Source organism: Schistocerca gregaria, chromosome 4 (genome assembly GCF_023897955.1).
Source record: "Schistocerca gregaria isolate iqSchGreg1 chromosome 4, iqSchGreg1.2, whole genome shotgun sequence".
NCBI classification, from domain to species: Eukaryota; Metazoa; Arthropoda; class Insecta; order Orthoptera; family Acrididae; genus Schistocerca; species Schistocerca gregaria.
The window spans coordinates 493,280,748-493,295,108 of record NC_064923.1 but is presented as its reverse complement, the minus strand read 5'-3'; the positions used below and the strand labels follow the sequence as shown (position 1 = coordinate 493,295,108).

Below are 14,361 nucleotides of genomic sequence, written 5' to 3'. Positions count from 1 at the left end.
CCAAATAATTTTTAACCGTTTTAAGTGCTATTATTTCGAAAATAAAACAGGGTAGCACCAATTATGCTAAAATCACAAAAAACCTATTTTTTCTTACTTTCATTTCTGCAAACTGTTTTATTACATATTTTAAATTTACTTGACCAGCAATTTCATACTCAACTGACAACGTAGCCACCCCACTAACGAATTTGCTAGTAATCGAACATAAAAAGTTTCCGTATTTAAAACAGCTGTTACGTGCATACGACAGAAATAATGAAAAAGAAGCAATCGTAAACAGTAGACTGCTAATGTTTTGGGCTATCTACGATGGCAGCAGGCCCAGCCACTCTGGAAAACAATGTACAGCCACCAGTGTTAGTCTATAGCGCCTTCTTTTTTTTACCTCCATAGTTTTTATCTTTGTACGATCAAAATACACTCTCTGCTCAATGAGTAATCTCTGTTGAATCAAAGACTGAATTATTTCGTGAGAGACGTGATTTGCTGTCGTTTATTGCATGTAGGATCACATAGTATTCGAAGGAGAAGCTTTTTCATTTGCTCCTTATTGGTTATAGCATTCTGTCGTCTGAGGTAAGCTACATGCTTATATAACTTGCTTATTCGAAACAGTAAGTCAATCAAAAAATATCGTATTGATACTAAAGTAATGTAAGCGATAATACTGTCAATTGGGATGATGTAGCTCCCAGTATCTGACGTGGAATCATTTGTGGCCATAAGCTTGTCGTCCAGGTACACATTTCCAAGAACTTGCTTTACTTCCAGTCTTAATAAATTCGAGTGAAACATTGTCTCGTTTACTACCTCACTAAGGTCGTCACACTTCGTAGATTCTATAAAAGCTCTGCAGAAAGGCAAAGGTCATAACTAGATACCTTATTTTACAAGTAATTAGAAAGAAAAGGTCACTGTTGTTCAAGTCTTACATCAAAACAGCAGCGATTCGTACCGTGGCGCAATGGAGCAATAAACCTCCACACAACATTCACGCCTAAGAAATGTGAAAGTGCTTATAGATTTTCCATTTCCATTTGCATCATTCCGCGACAGACAGTTTGGTAATTTCCAAAAATGAATGCCTATCGAAGGCGCGGGGTGCAAACGATGCATATCGAACTTACGATCGTAAATCGATCACGCGACTCCTGTAGCAGGCGTTGTGATCAATTATATGTGAGTGTCATTTTTATCTGTTTCTCGTTGTTCTCGTAGTTATTCTACATTACATACATCTGCGAATTATTTATGAGTTGCTAGAGAAACCCAGACGATTTATGTCGTTTGTGAGTGGTATGTCCGGTGTTCTTGATGTTTCTTCGGCGGATTCTCTCACATGAAAAAATCTAATTCCATGTTTATCCAGCGTAGAAAATTGTTTGACTTTTTGTCGCAAATATGGAGTGCTACCAGACGAGGGAAGAAGGGACCGTGTAGACTGTGGTGGTGAAATGCACCAATAACGTGATGGTACGCTTCCATGTGTTTAGCTAATGCAGACACATTATCAGTTATGATAGTAAACACATGAATTTCAAAATGTTATCCAGGTGTTTGATGTTACATCAAGTGTAGAAGAGCCGCTGAAATGGTCAACTTTGTATTTCACTTGCACGGTCTTGAAATCTGATCCTTGTTTTCTTCAGGGCCGGTCAGCACTTTGGCTTTTGCTTCAATATCTTTATATATGGACCGCAGTACTTGGGCGTAAATGTGTAACGATTTATCAAAGTTAGAATTAGCATGATTCGACACACTACAATTTTATCCATGTTATTAGATATATTATCCAAAAGTTGCAGAGTCCGGCAACCTTTTCAAAATCGGAAATTTTGCACTTGTTTCTTTCAGTGCTTTCAAAATAAGACCCCATTCATTGGTTGAAGCGGGAAAAATGTACATATTCTTTCAACGAAATCGAAGAAAAAGGATGTTTCAGTACAACATTCTGCTGCGCTTTGGCAGTAAAATCAATGAGTGTACGGAGAAGGGAATGTATTCTGCATATTTATTAATCTTCTTAATTCGTACTTCTAAGCCGCTGTAGTCTCATTTCATGTTGCTGGCACTGTCATAGCTGTGCCCAAGACAATCTTGGATATCAGTGTCATTCTCATGCTAAAAATTTAGTAAGCTTTGGGTGATTTGCTCAACAGTATAGCCTTCCATGTTGAAGAGCCTTACATTCCATGTCAACTCACCTAGGCCTCCCTGCTCGATCACCTTATATTTCGTTGAAATTTTATATGAACATTCGCACATGCGTCCAACGAACATTGGTACAGTTTAATGTTCGTTGAAGCAGTACTGGCCGAGATATAGTCATTTGTTTGACTCCATGCGTGTCGAACGAAATTACATTTGGGTGTTCTTAAACAACATTGTGCTTTCTCTTAATAATGACAATGAAAAGAATTTTACGAACGATATTCAGTCACTAAATTTTGGGCAAAATGGCCCGAAAAAGTTGGAGGCCAAAAAAAAACGTCGAAGTTTGGTTTTTATATCTCAGGGACTAAGTCTATGACGAACGTAAAACTTGTACACTTTCCAAAACTAAATAAATTAAGTGCGGAGTTGAAGATGTTAAAAGGCCAAAATGCTGTATTTTCGATCTGGTTTTGCAACAACAAAAAACTGTGTTCCGTAGAACTTTCCAAACTGGGCCCACTAAAAAAACCGTGGTTTGAACTGCAAAACGAAGTGTATTCCATTGTACAACGCGGGCTAACAATACCGGATAATTTGGATCAAAGTTGGGCGCGAAAAAAATGTAAACTCCGGATACTTACATGTCGCAGAGTAAACGCGTGCTGAAAATGAAAATTAATACGCGGAACTTAATACGTAATAGCACAAGGGTGTGGAATACAAAATTTAATTCAACTACTGTTCGTCAATAAACTACCGTCAAAAAGAAGACGATTTTTGGGAAACGGTGAAAATACCTTTTTCTATCAGAGCTTCGAAACCGGTCTCATTCGTGTTTTAACCCCCCCCCCCACACACACAAAGTGAGTTTAGTTTCTAACATGCACTAACAATGCTACATAAATAGAGACATAGTAGCCGGTAAAATCGGGCTGCGAATAAAGTTTCAACTTTAGCTTATCATATCTCGCTGGTTAAAGGCATAATAAACATGACACTTCGGACACAACTTAATAACATGCATGTTTTTAATCGTTCAGAAAGTCGCATTCGACTTTCCAGTATGCGCTAATAATAACCGAAAATCACGAACAAATTTGAGAGAATGTAGCACGGCAACAGGCTACAGTGCAGCACCTGTTGTCCATGTTGAGTTGCTTGTGGTTAGTGTTTTTAAATTGGCAAGTAATATCTTCCTATACTGTGTTGGTCCATGGTGACATTGTTACCACCTGTCCAAGAACATGAACAGGCAACCCCATCGCTGTAGCAGTCATGCAATACAAGCCGCAAGTGGAATTATTCATCCAAGTTCCAAAACTTGTAATTTGGTTTCTTAATTTATGATCCAAAGCCTTGTGGTACCTGTCTGCTTACAAAGCCATCTTCTATGTCTGTTATCTCCGATTCTCAGATGGTTGTGTGTAAGAGTATTTCACATAGGTGGTAAGCGAAAAGTAACATCAATTTTGATTTTAAACTTCTCAAAATTGTAATTTATATTTTTCGAAATTTTTGAACCTCTTTCCGCAGTTATTTTCCGGAAACATACTGTCGGACAGATGACGATACTGCAGGAAAAGAGAATGGAAATGAGGTGTTGTTCTGGTAGCCAACAAGCATCCCGTATTTAAGGCCAATAAAATAATTGAGCCAGACATTGAACATGTGTAAATTTTATCAGATTATCATTTTGTACTGTTGATACGTTAATAATGTTGTCGATGCACCATAGCCGACCGGTGTGACTGTGCGGTTCTGGGCGCTTCAGGCTGGAACCAGGCGACCGCTACAGTCACAGGTTCGAATCCTGCCTGTTCTTAGGATAGTTAGAGACTGATTACCTCAGATGTCAAGTCCCATAGTGCTCAGAGCCATTTGAACCATTTTGATGCACCATTCATTATCACACATACAGGCAATGTTACGGCCAGGTAACAACTCCGTCAGTTAAAGACTTAGCATGGCCACGCCAGGTGCTCTTGAAGCAGAATTTCTTGTGTAATCAGAAACTTCGCTGATGCGAACTGAGCTCGAGTCAGGTGTTAGAAATCGCTTCTGTTCTCTCATACCTAAAATTTTCTAACTAATATCTCCCGTAAAATCCTTTTCATTATCCTTCTTAAGAGAACGCACAAAGTTGTACAAGATGGCAAAATTTAATGTCTTTCAACAAAACATTTCCCGAAATATAACAGCTCAAAGTCGATAAAAGCTGACGCTCGCTCTACGCAAAGTCGGATATGTGGCATGGCTCACAACACACTACACACTACAAGTCGTAAACATGTTCAACTGTGTACAAGTTGATAGAGAGCTAAACTGAAACAATGGACGTGTGACTTAAAGCTTGCGTGGTTTAATTGTTGCCGACGCGTACCGTATGACAGCGGAGGGGATTAACCGGGAGGCGTGGGCGCAGGAGCAGTGACTCTGTCTTCCTGTTCCCGTTCCTCCTCTATAATGATTTCGGTAGGCAATGGCCTCTCGGTTAGAGATTGCACGCAGTTCAAGGTCGCGGTCAATCTGTGAGATTCAAAACTACATCGAGCCAGAGACCGCCCGTCCAAATTTTTTAAAATATTGTAAACATAGAGCGAAAATATGCATCCCATTAGTTTTTAGTTAGAATATGCAATAACCGGTGGAAAGGAGCCAAATATGCGAATGCATATGCATCATGCAAATGAATATATCCGGTCTCTACTGATGAGGCATATTTTACATGAGATGGTATAAACAGTTTACGTAACGAGCACGTATGATCTGAAGCAACATTGCAACTCAACTTCCAGCAGCGATTTAGCATAAATGTGTGGTGTGGTATGATCAACATATACTTTATTGGACCATTCATTTTCCCAGGAGGTCTAACTGGCGAACCATACTTAGAATTCCTTCAAGAACAAATGACACGCTAGCTCGACGATATTCCACTTGCCACGCCATTGCAATTATATTTTCAACATGACGGCGCGCCTTCACATTTCACCAACGCCGTTACTACACATTTAAATGAACATTTTCCCCAGAAATTGATGGGTCGTGGTGCTACACGGCTGTGGCCACCCAGATAGCCCAATTTAACACCAGTGGATTGTTGTGTATGAGGATGGATGAAAGACACAGTTTACGAGGACAAAGTCATTACACGTGAGGCGTTACTTGCATGCATGCATTATGAATGCAGTAGTCGAAATTATGAACGACACTGTGCCCTGAAACGAGCGACAAATTCTGTTCATACACGTGCAGCTTAATGCATTGAACTTGGTGGATACATTTTTGAACATTTATTGCGAATGTATTGTGGAATTGTGTGTAAACTGTACAACATCCTTAACTCTGATTATTTTTTCCGGTTTAACATGAATTCATGTATTCCATGGTATTAATAAAAGCAGATTATCTGACACATTCACAAGTTTCTGTTAACGTTATTACCATAGTTTTCCTAAAATTAAATTCTCTGCAATTTCTGTTAAAAACAAGTAGCGAATCGACACGCGCTTCCTTGTTGTTGCTAACTACGCAATTATCTCTTGCCTACGCGAAGCGCTGTCTTCATGCCTTTCCAACCTAATATTCACATTCTTACAGTAATCTAATCCACCATGTGTAACCGTGACGAACCGTCCGAATCCATATCTTTGCAAACAAAACCGAAAAATTTCCATTTAGATTCTGAATAACACAATATCTGACTAAGTTTTATTCGTTAGTTTATGTCTATATGCATTAAATAACTTGTGACAAAACCGGGATTAATTTTCTTTGTCGTACATTTTCTTTGAAGACAAAAATATTACTATTCATATTTTGCACTTCGCTATTTCCATTTGAAATCCAATCATGTCGATCTAAGTAGGTCGACTATTCATCAATTGTTAGAGTACAATTTACTGCCGTTCCCTTTTTGGCTTGTAGAAAATGTAACAATTTCAGATACATGTAATTTACTTTCTACTTTCGGCTTGAAGAAGACGTCTCATGGGGAAGAAGGCTTGCCGTTCTTTGGACGTTTCTTTGATTGGAATACGACGTGGCTGCATTGGGAGGACTTGCTGTTCATTAGACTACGGTACCTATTGTATCCTAATAAGCATTTTATAGTGGGACTACTGCCATCACCTGTACTTCTATATTTTCTGCTTCAGTTTCTTTAGATTACGCAACATAATTCTAAAGTTCAAGAAGCTGAGATAGCTTATTTGTTTTTGATATAACAATTTTGCATTCTCTTAGGCCTGCGTTCATGTTGGTTATCTCGATCTGCATAGAAGAGAAAATAAATTACAAAATACAATGAAATTTTACTATTTAATCGGTTGACATTACCCAACAGTATTATAATTTACATACATTTCGTACTGAAGCCAGTGCCAGTCGACTGTGTCAGGTGGAAGAGCGAAGAAGATCTCAATGGGGAGGACTGAAGGGTTGAAATCGACTGTCCGAAACCACCCATACAATGGTCGGGTCCAAGGTTTCGCAGCTGCGAAATATAATTTCTTGTGGTACAGTGGACCCTCGAAAATATCGTTAATTGCACAGATAATGCCGTAATCTCGCGGTACGTAGGATGTAAGGTTACGGAACAATAAGAACGTATCGCCAGCAAGAGAGGACAAAGGCTAGACTCAGTCAAACGTGGACACAAAGGCTAGACTCAGTCAAACGTGGACACGGCTTCACGAGTGCGGACCTGGGTTTATTAATTCGGAATCGACAATGTACCCGAAAATTGCGTTATTTAAACACTGTCCATGCTAACCAAGCAGATATGTTCAGTCGCTAACTGGTATAAATATCAACAAAGTTCCACAGGAGATCATAACACTTCAAGTTATGAGAAGAACTGCCGATATTAAAAAAAAATCAAAAAGAAACCCCTTTAAAAATTAATTTGTTTCCTTACTTTATTCTACATGTGGTAAGAAAAATAACTCACTCTATGGAAAGTTCTATTAGAGCACGTCCGTATTGATGTGTCTCCAAAAATATCTACGTTACACAAAGCACTGTGACAACATCTGTTTTTGTTTTATAGCTAACCCACAATCACCATTTTCGTCGTTGAACCCTGAATTGGCCATTGTGGGTGAACCGCATAAGGTAAACACGTAAGCTAAACACGTACTACCCTGTTGTTTTCTGTACATTTTTTTGAGCTCTACGTTTTAGTATTACATCATTTTGATGTAACTGGTAGGTTTTAGCCAGTATATGTAAAATAGTGCACGGACGCCAAAATTAAGAGATCGACATAACAGCGTATGACAGAATATATGTATCTTTGGCATGCATCACGACCCTGGAATATTGCACTTGCCGAAAGAAGCTTCGCTTCAAAAAGGTACCAAAGCTCTACGAACGAAAGTGCACGTCGTGGATTCAATTCCAGCAGATGATGCTGTAATTTACCGTCTAGTAAGGTCATCCGAAGACCAGTATCAGTTGCAAAGCGATTTAGAAAAGATTGCTGTTGGTGTGGCAGGTGGCAGTTGACGCTAAATAACGAAAAGTGTGAGGTGATTCACATGAGTTCCAAAAGAAATCCGTTGGAATTCGATTAAATAGCACAATTCTTAAGGCTGTCAATTCAACTAAGTACCTGGGTGTTAAAATTACGAACAACTTCAATTGGAAAGACCACATAGATAATACTGTGGGGAAGGCAAGCCAAAGGTTGCGTTTCATTGGCCGGACACGTATAAGATGCAACAAGTCCACTAAAGAGACAGCTTACACTACACTCGTTCGTCCTCTGTTAGAGTATTGCTGCGCGGTGTGGGATCCTTACCAGGTGGGATTGACGGAGGACATCGAAAGGGTGCAAAAAAGGGCAGCTCGTTTTGTATTATCACGTAATAGGGAAGAGAGTGTGGCAGATATGATACGCGAATTAGGATGGAAGTCATTACAGCAAAGGCGTTTTTCGTCGCGGCGAGATCTTTTTAGGAAATTTCAGTCACCAACTTTCTCTTCCGAATGCGAAAATATTTTGTTGAGCCCAACCTACATAGGTAGGAACGAACATCAAAATAAAATAAGAGAAATCAGAGCTCGAACAGAAAGGTTTAGGTGTTCGTTTTTCCCGCGCACTGTTAGGGAGTGGAATAGTAGAGAGATAGTATGATTGTGGTTCGATGAATCCTCTGCCAAGCATTTAAATGTGAATTGCAGAGCAGTCATGTAGATGAAACATCTACATCGTGTAGATGTAGATGTTTAAATTTTTTAATGATTTTCATCAAACTGATAGCTGTTTTTATATTTGTCCGTATAACTTGGTTACCAGTACAATTGTTTTAAATTTCATTTCGAATCCTAGCCACGTCATTTTAAACATGGTATGGAGTTATTTATTATGCTCTAATCTTTTGTTCCTTTTACTCTTTTTTCGCCTGAAATCTCTGATTGTGTCATTGTGATAATGGGATTTTTATTAATTTTTCGCAATATTCAACTTTTTTAAAAGAAATACAGTCTACTAGGTATACATAGCTGACAAAAAGTTCTATTTACAATCTGTGAAATATTTTGTAAGCTAGCCGGCCGCGGTGGTCTCGCGGTTCTAGGCGCGCAGTCCGGAACCGCGTGGCTGCTACGGTCGCAGGTTCGAATCTTGCCTCGGGCATGGATGTGTGTGATGTCCTTAGATTAGTTAGGTTTAAGTAGTTCTAAGTACTAGGGGACTGATGACCGCAGCTGTTAAGTCCCAAAGTGCTCAGAGCCATTTGAAGCATTTTGTAAGCTTTGCCCAGAGGCGTACGTGGAAGGAAGAGGAGGAGTCACAACCTTCCTTCGGGTGCTGGGCTCTGCGGGGGATGAGGGTAGGGAAGCATTTACTTCAAAGCTGACAACATATGTTTCGTGAGGGTCATTTCGTATGGCAGAATTTAAGAAGTTTCGTGAAAGCTCATTATAAAGACACTTTCATATGTGGTACTTATTTGTAGTAAGGGATATTAAATTAAACTGAACACGTGTACTCTAAATTATGCATAGACTGGCAGCAGCGAGAAGTAACACGACGTCTACCGAATTCTTCCGAGATCTACCGTACGAACTAGGATGGCTAGGCTCACTAAAAGATTTACCGCTGCGTATTTGCCATGCATTTGTCGCAAAACGATACGTACATTTTTTGGGTGTTTATGGTCATACAAATATTTAAAACATGAATTCTTTTCGTATCTTGAGCAATTATAAATGCTAGCCTACTGAAATCACATGATTAATACAAATTCTTTTCATTAAATTTATGCAGAATAATAAAGTCAATACAGTGATTGAAATAAGGCACTCAAGTATCAGAAATTAAATTTATGAAAAGAATTATATTTATAACCCAGTTAAACGGATAAAAATAAAGACCACAATCAGTTTGATTCGGATTTTAAAAATCGTTCTGTAAGCCTAGAGCCTTGGTCTGTGTACCATGGTCTTAGGCATTATTGGCCGAAAGTCGACATTATCCGGCTACAATCCCGTAACTTAAATAAACGTGCAAGCGATTTAACGCCTACGTTTTAGCTGCCGCGAATATGCAGAACTAGATGTTTATCGATGGCTTACCTTCTAACTGTTATCGTTGCCCGTGCTCTTTTCACATTTCACGGTTATCTTAAGATCTTATTGACTGGGCACGGACCCATTCGCGCTGCTCGTCTATCATCTTGTGTCAGACTATTGCCAGGCAACGGCATGGGCTGCTGCAGGTACACTTGTACTCGTATTGTTGAAAACTTCATTATCGTCACTATTTGTTTATTCTTAGAGGACATACTGAAAATAATCTCCACGTGATTAAGGGAACTAGCTAGCGATAACAGCAGGCTGGAGTTCAGCTTTGGCACCTGAACCGTTTCCCTGTACCCCGAGGACAAGCGATCCTATATGGAGGGAAAAAAATAAAAAAGTAGGAAAATAGTGAAATAGATCAATGAAGTGAAGTTTCACTGTGTCAAAATAATTAAAGATGGACTGTAATGTTTCAGAGAGCAAGATCTGCTAATAATTTGACCCGTTTAGACAGGTGCAGTCACCTAAACGGGATATGGCAGCTGAGCGGCGTTTCCGTGGGAACGCTGTTATGTGACGGGGACAAAAGAATGGAAAAAGGTAAAATAAAATTGGAAGTGGAAAGGCGAAGTAGGAGAGGAAGGAAGAAGAAAAAAGTAGTTGCAGTAGTAGTAGCAGCAGTGATAGCAGAAGAAGGGAGAGGATTGAAGACACTAAAATGAGAAGGGAGCAGAGATTTATGAAGGAAATCACGAGGAAATTAGGATTGGATATAACGGTAGTCCCATGAAACCTATCTTTCACTAGTATGGACACATTTGTTTATCGTCTTAAATTACTAGATGAAGCCTTTCTAAATATCAGTACAACGAAAAACCAACCAAAGTTGCAAATTTCACCTTTATTTTTATTCACTCAATCACGAGTTTCAGGCTGGGACCCATTTTCAAATCAGCGTAACATAGTCAGAAGTGGTATTTACGGAAATGCAAAAAACATGCCAAAAATGTGCAAACCAACAGTTACAGGAGTGTGAACCGAGCGAAGTGGCGTAGTGGTTAGCACCCTGGACTCGCATTCGTAAGGATGGCGGTTCAATCCCGCATCCGGCCATGCTGACATGGGTTTTCCGTGATTTCCCTAAATCGCTTCAGGCAAATGCAGGGCTGGTACCTTTGAAAGGGCACGGCCGACTTCCTTCCCCATCCTTCCCTAATCCAATGAGACCGATGACCTCCCTGTTTGGTCTCTTCCCCAAACAACCCAACCCCTACCCCACAAAATGTGTGTGAAATCTTATGGGACTTAACTGCTAAGGTCATCAGTCCCTAAGCTTACACACTACTTAACCTAAAGTATCCTAAGGATAAACACACACACCCATGCCCGAGGGGGGACTCGCACCTCCGCCGGGACCAGCCGCACAGTCCATGAGTGCAGCGTCTGAGGCCGTTCGGCTAATCCCGCGCGGCCCGACCCACAAAGTGTGCATAAACTTCTAATTGGATCCTTCTGTCGCCCACCATAATCACCTTCAGATGTAACCAGAAACTTCACAGAAAATTTAAGTTCACTAGTATGTAAGTTCTTCAGTCACACTGTCACTGCTAGAAAGAATCACTATAGTACCTGAGGCCTTGAAAACTGGGGAGTATGGACGTATAGAACCTTTAACTAGACTCAGAATGACAGTATATTTACGCAGTGACTGACGTTATTGATTCGCAATTAAATACCGTGTTTTAATTAATGAAGTAGCTCACATGGGTTCCTCATATTACTCAGCTGAAGCAAAAGTGCTGGCGGCACCTCAACGCCCTCCGCTGCCTGAGCCACACGTCTTGGGGTGCAGATCGCTGCACGCTGTTGCGATTGTACAGAGCCCTTGTGCAGTCCAGGCTTGATTATGGGAGCCTGGCCTATGGGTCTTCATCACCCTCAGTGTTGACGTTGTTGGACCCCATACACCACTGTGGGGTTCGGCTTGCAACTGGCGCTTTCCGTACGAGCCCCGTGGATAGTCTGCTGTTGGAGGCCGGGGTTCCCCCGCTGCGGATTCGCCGCCACCGACTGCTCGCCGACTATGCTGTCCACGTGCATTGCTCACCGGGCCATCCCAATCATCGCCTGCTTTTCCCTGCCAGGGTCCTCCCTCTGCCCGACCGGCGACCTAGGTCTGGGCTTTCCATTGCTGTCCGCGTCGAGTCCCTGCTGTCGGAACTGGGGTCGTTCCCTCTTCTGCCACCCTTCCGGGTCCCTGCACCCACGCCTCCCTGGTGTATGCCCCGGCCGTCCGTCCGCCTGGACTTGGCACAGGAACCCAAGGACTCGGTTCCGCATGTGGCCCTCTGTCGCCGTTTTCTTGCGCTCCTCGCCTCATTTTCAGGCTGTGAGCCTGTCTACACTGATGGTTCCCTGGTGGATGGTCGTACTGCCTACGCTTTTGCTCACGCTGCCCATGTTGAACAGCGCTCCTTGCCGGCTGGCTGCAGTATTTTTACTGCAGAGCTGGTGGCCATATTGGGCGCTCTTGAGCATATGCGTTCCTGCTCAGGTACGTCCATCGTCATCTGCAGTGAATCCCTGAGCAACCTCCAGGCTATCGACCGCTGCTATACCTCTTCTCCTCTGGTATCCTTTATTCAGGAGTCTGTTTTTTCCATTACACGCTCTGGTCGTTCGGTGGCCTTTGTTTGGACGCCAGGTCACGTTGGCATCACGGGGAACGAACGTGTCGACAGGCTGGCCAAAGGGGCGATCGACGCCCCCACTTTGGAGATCGGCCTCCCGGCTCGTGATCTGCAGCTGGCGTTGCACCGCAAGGTGCTTGGGATGTGGCATGACGAGTGGCGTAGGCTGACTTCGCCGAATGAACTGCGGGCTGTTAAGGAGACGACCGATGTGTGGCGGTCCTCCCTGCGGGCTTCTCGCAGGAACTCTGTCATCCTGTGTCGGCTCCGCATCGATCATACCTATCTGACGCACGGCCATCTTTTGCGTCAGGAGTACCCCCACCCCCCCCTGTGTCAGTGCGGGTCCCGGTTGACGGTCGCCCACATTTTGTTGGATTGTCCCCGACTGCGCACCCTCCGTCAGTCTTTTAATCTCCCGGGCACGTTGCCTTTGGTTTTAAGCGACGATGCCTCCATGGCTGACGACGTTTTAAATTTTATCCGTGGTAGTCCTTTTTATGGTTCCATTTAGGGGGTCCTGCCCCTTTCCCTTTCTGTGTCTCTTGTCTCTCATTGGTTGCAGATTTTAGTGTGTATTCGGATGGTTGACTCTTTCCCTTTTTTTGTTCTCATGGTCAGTCAACCAGTCTCCGGCCCTCTTCTTTTCTTCCGTTTCTTTCTGTCTGGTGTTCGTCTGTACTCTTCTTGTCTCTAGCGTTTGCTGCCACATTGGTGTTCTTTCAGTGACTGGGGGTGGGGGGGGGGGCGGGCGTGTCCTCCCCCTTGAGGTTTTAGGGTTTTACCTGCTCCGTAAATTTTCGTCTCGCCTGTTTTTGAGATGGGGGACTGATGACCTTAGCTGTTTAGTCCCCCCTTAAACATCCCAACAACCACAACCACCAAGTAAGTTATAGACCCATACTGTCGAGTACAACATCTTTCTGTATCTACCCACAGTCGAATCCAGGATTTTGATCTGGAAGGGGCTGAAATCATAGAAATTTTGCATCACAAGCTGTCTCCGAATTATCTAGTATCAACAAAGGTTTCTTCTTAAACTGTTAACAATAACAGCTGCAATCTTGAGAAAATTTTCGAGCCCGTTAAGTCTGAAAGCTATGTTGCTAAACGTTCTTAACCATTTTTTAGTTTAAGAAGAAAGAGGTGTAGTCCGAGGCGGGGCTACACCCCCATAACCCCCCTCCCCCTCTTTCTCCTCATATTCGCCTTCGTATCTACCGCACGAGACGAAGGTAGAAAACATGTAGCACTGAAGTTTTTGAAAGTCAGAGCCTCGCTAAATTTTCCTTCTGTTTCCAAAACAGTTGAAGTTGATAAGAATTTAATTTAAAGCACAAATACCGAAACTGTCTGACATAAAACAGTCAGCCGACCTGATAACGAGTTACCGAGACGCCCGCAAAACAGTCCTATAGAAGAATGTAGAAAATAATCCGTGGCTGCTGCAAAAGCAGACCGATACCAGTCACAGAATTTTTTGTTGACTTATTTAAATATGAGGAAATATTGACTTTGCTTGTGAATCTATGCGGTATAGCAACTGTGGAGCAAACTATGTTAACAATGAAGCTACAAAATTTGAAAACAAATTTCAGAAATGAGCTCAGATAGGCCCAGGCTTCACAAAAAAGCGAAAAAAGCGTGGGGGAAGGTGATTGATTATATAAACCAACACTGTGATGACTCCAATAAAAAATAGAGCACCGCAGCCTCTATCTAGCTACCTTTACTTCCTTCTTTGACTAATCCTGCATATGCCTAGACGTCATCTTCTTGTGGTTGTCTGGTGTAGCGATTTTTATACCTTACGTTTGTTAGTCTTTGTGCAACAATAGAGATGTAATTACTAAATAGTACATTTAGTTTCTCATGCCTTACGTTTTATAATGTCTTAAGTATATATTTAGGTGTATGTCTGTACGCTTTCAGCCGGCCGTTGTGGCCGATCGGTTCTAGGCACTTCAGTCTGGAACCGCACGACCGC

The 14,361-nt window shown here is 42.0% G+C and overlaps 1 protein-coding gene across 1 annotated transcript in view; it reads left to right on the top strand.

Annotated features, from left to right (window-relative positions):
- The first annotated feature begins 418 nt into the window (after positions 1-418).
- The window catches only part of LOC126266674 (activator of 90 kDa heat shock protein ATPase homolog 1-like), a 138,038-nt gene continuing 124,095 nt past the window's right edge, over positions 419-14,361 (top strand). Inside the window, exon 1 of the mRNA XM_049971094.1 lies at positions 419-579. The gene's annotated coding sequence lies outside the window, so the exon portion shown is untranslated. The remainder of the gene's footprint in view (positions 580-14,361) is intronic.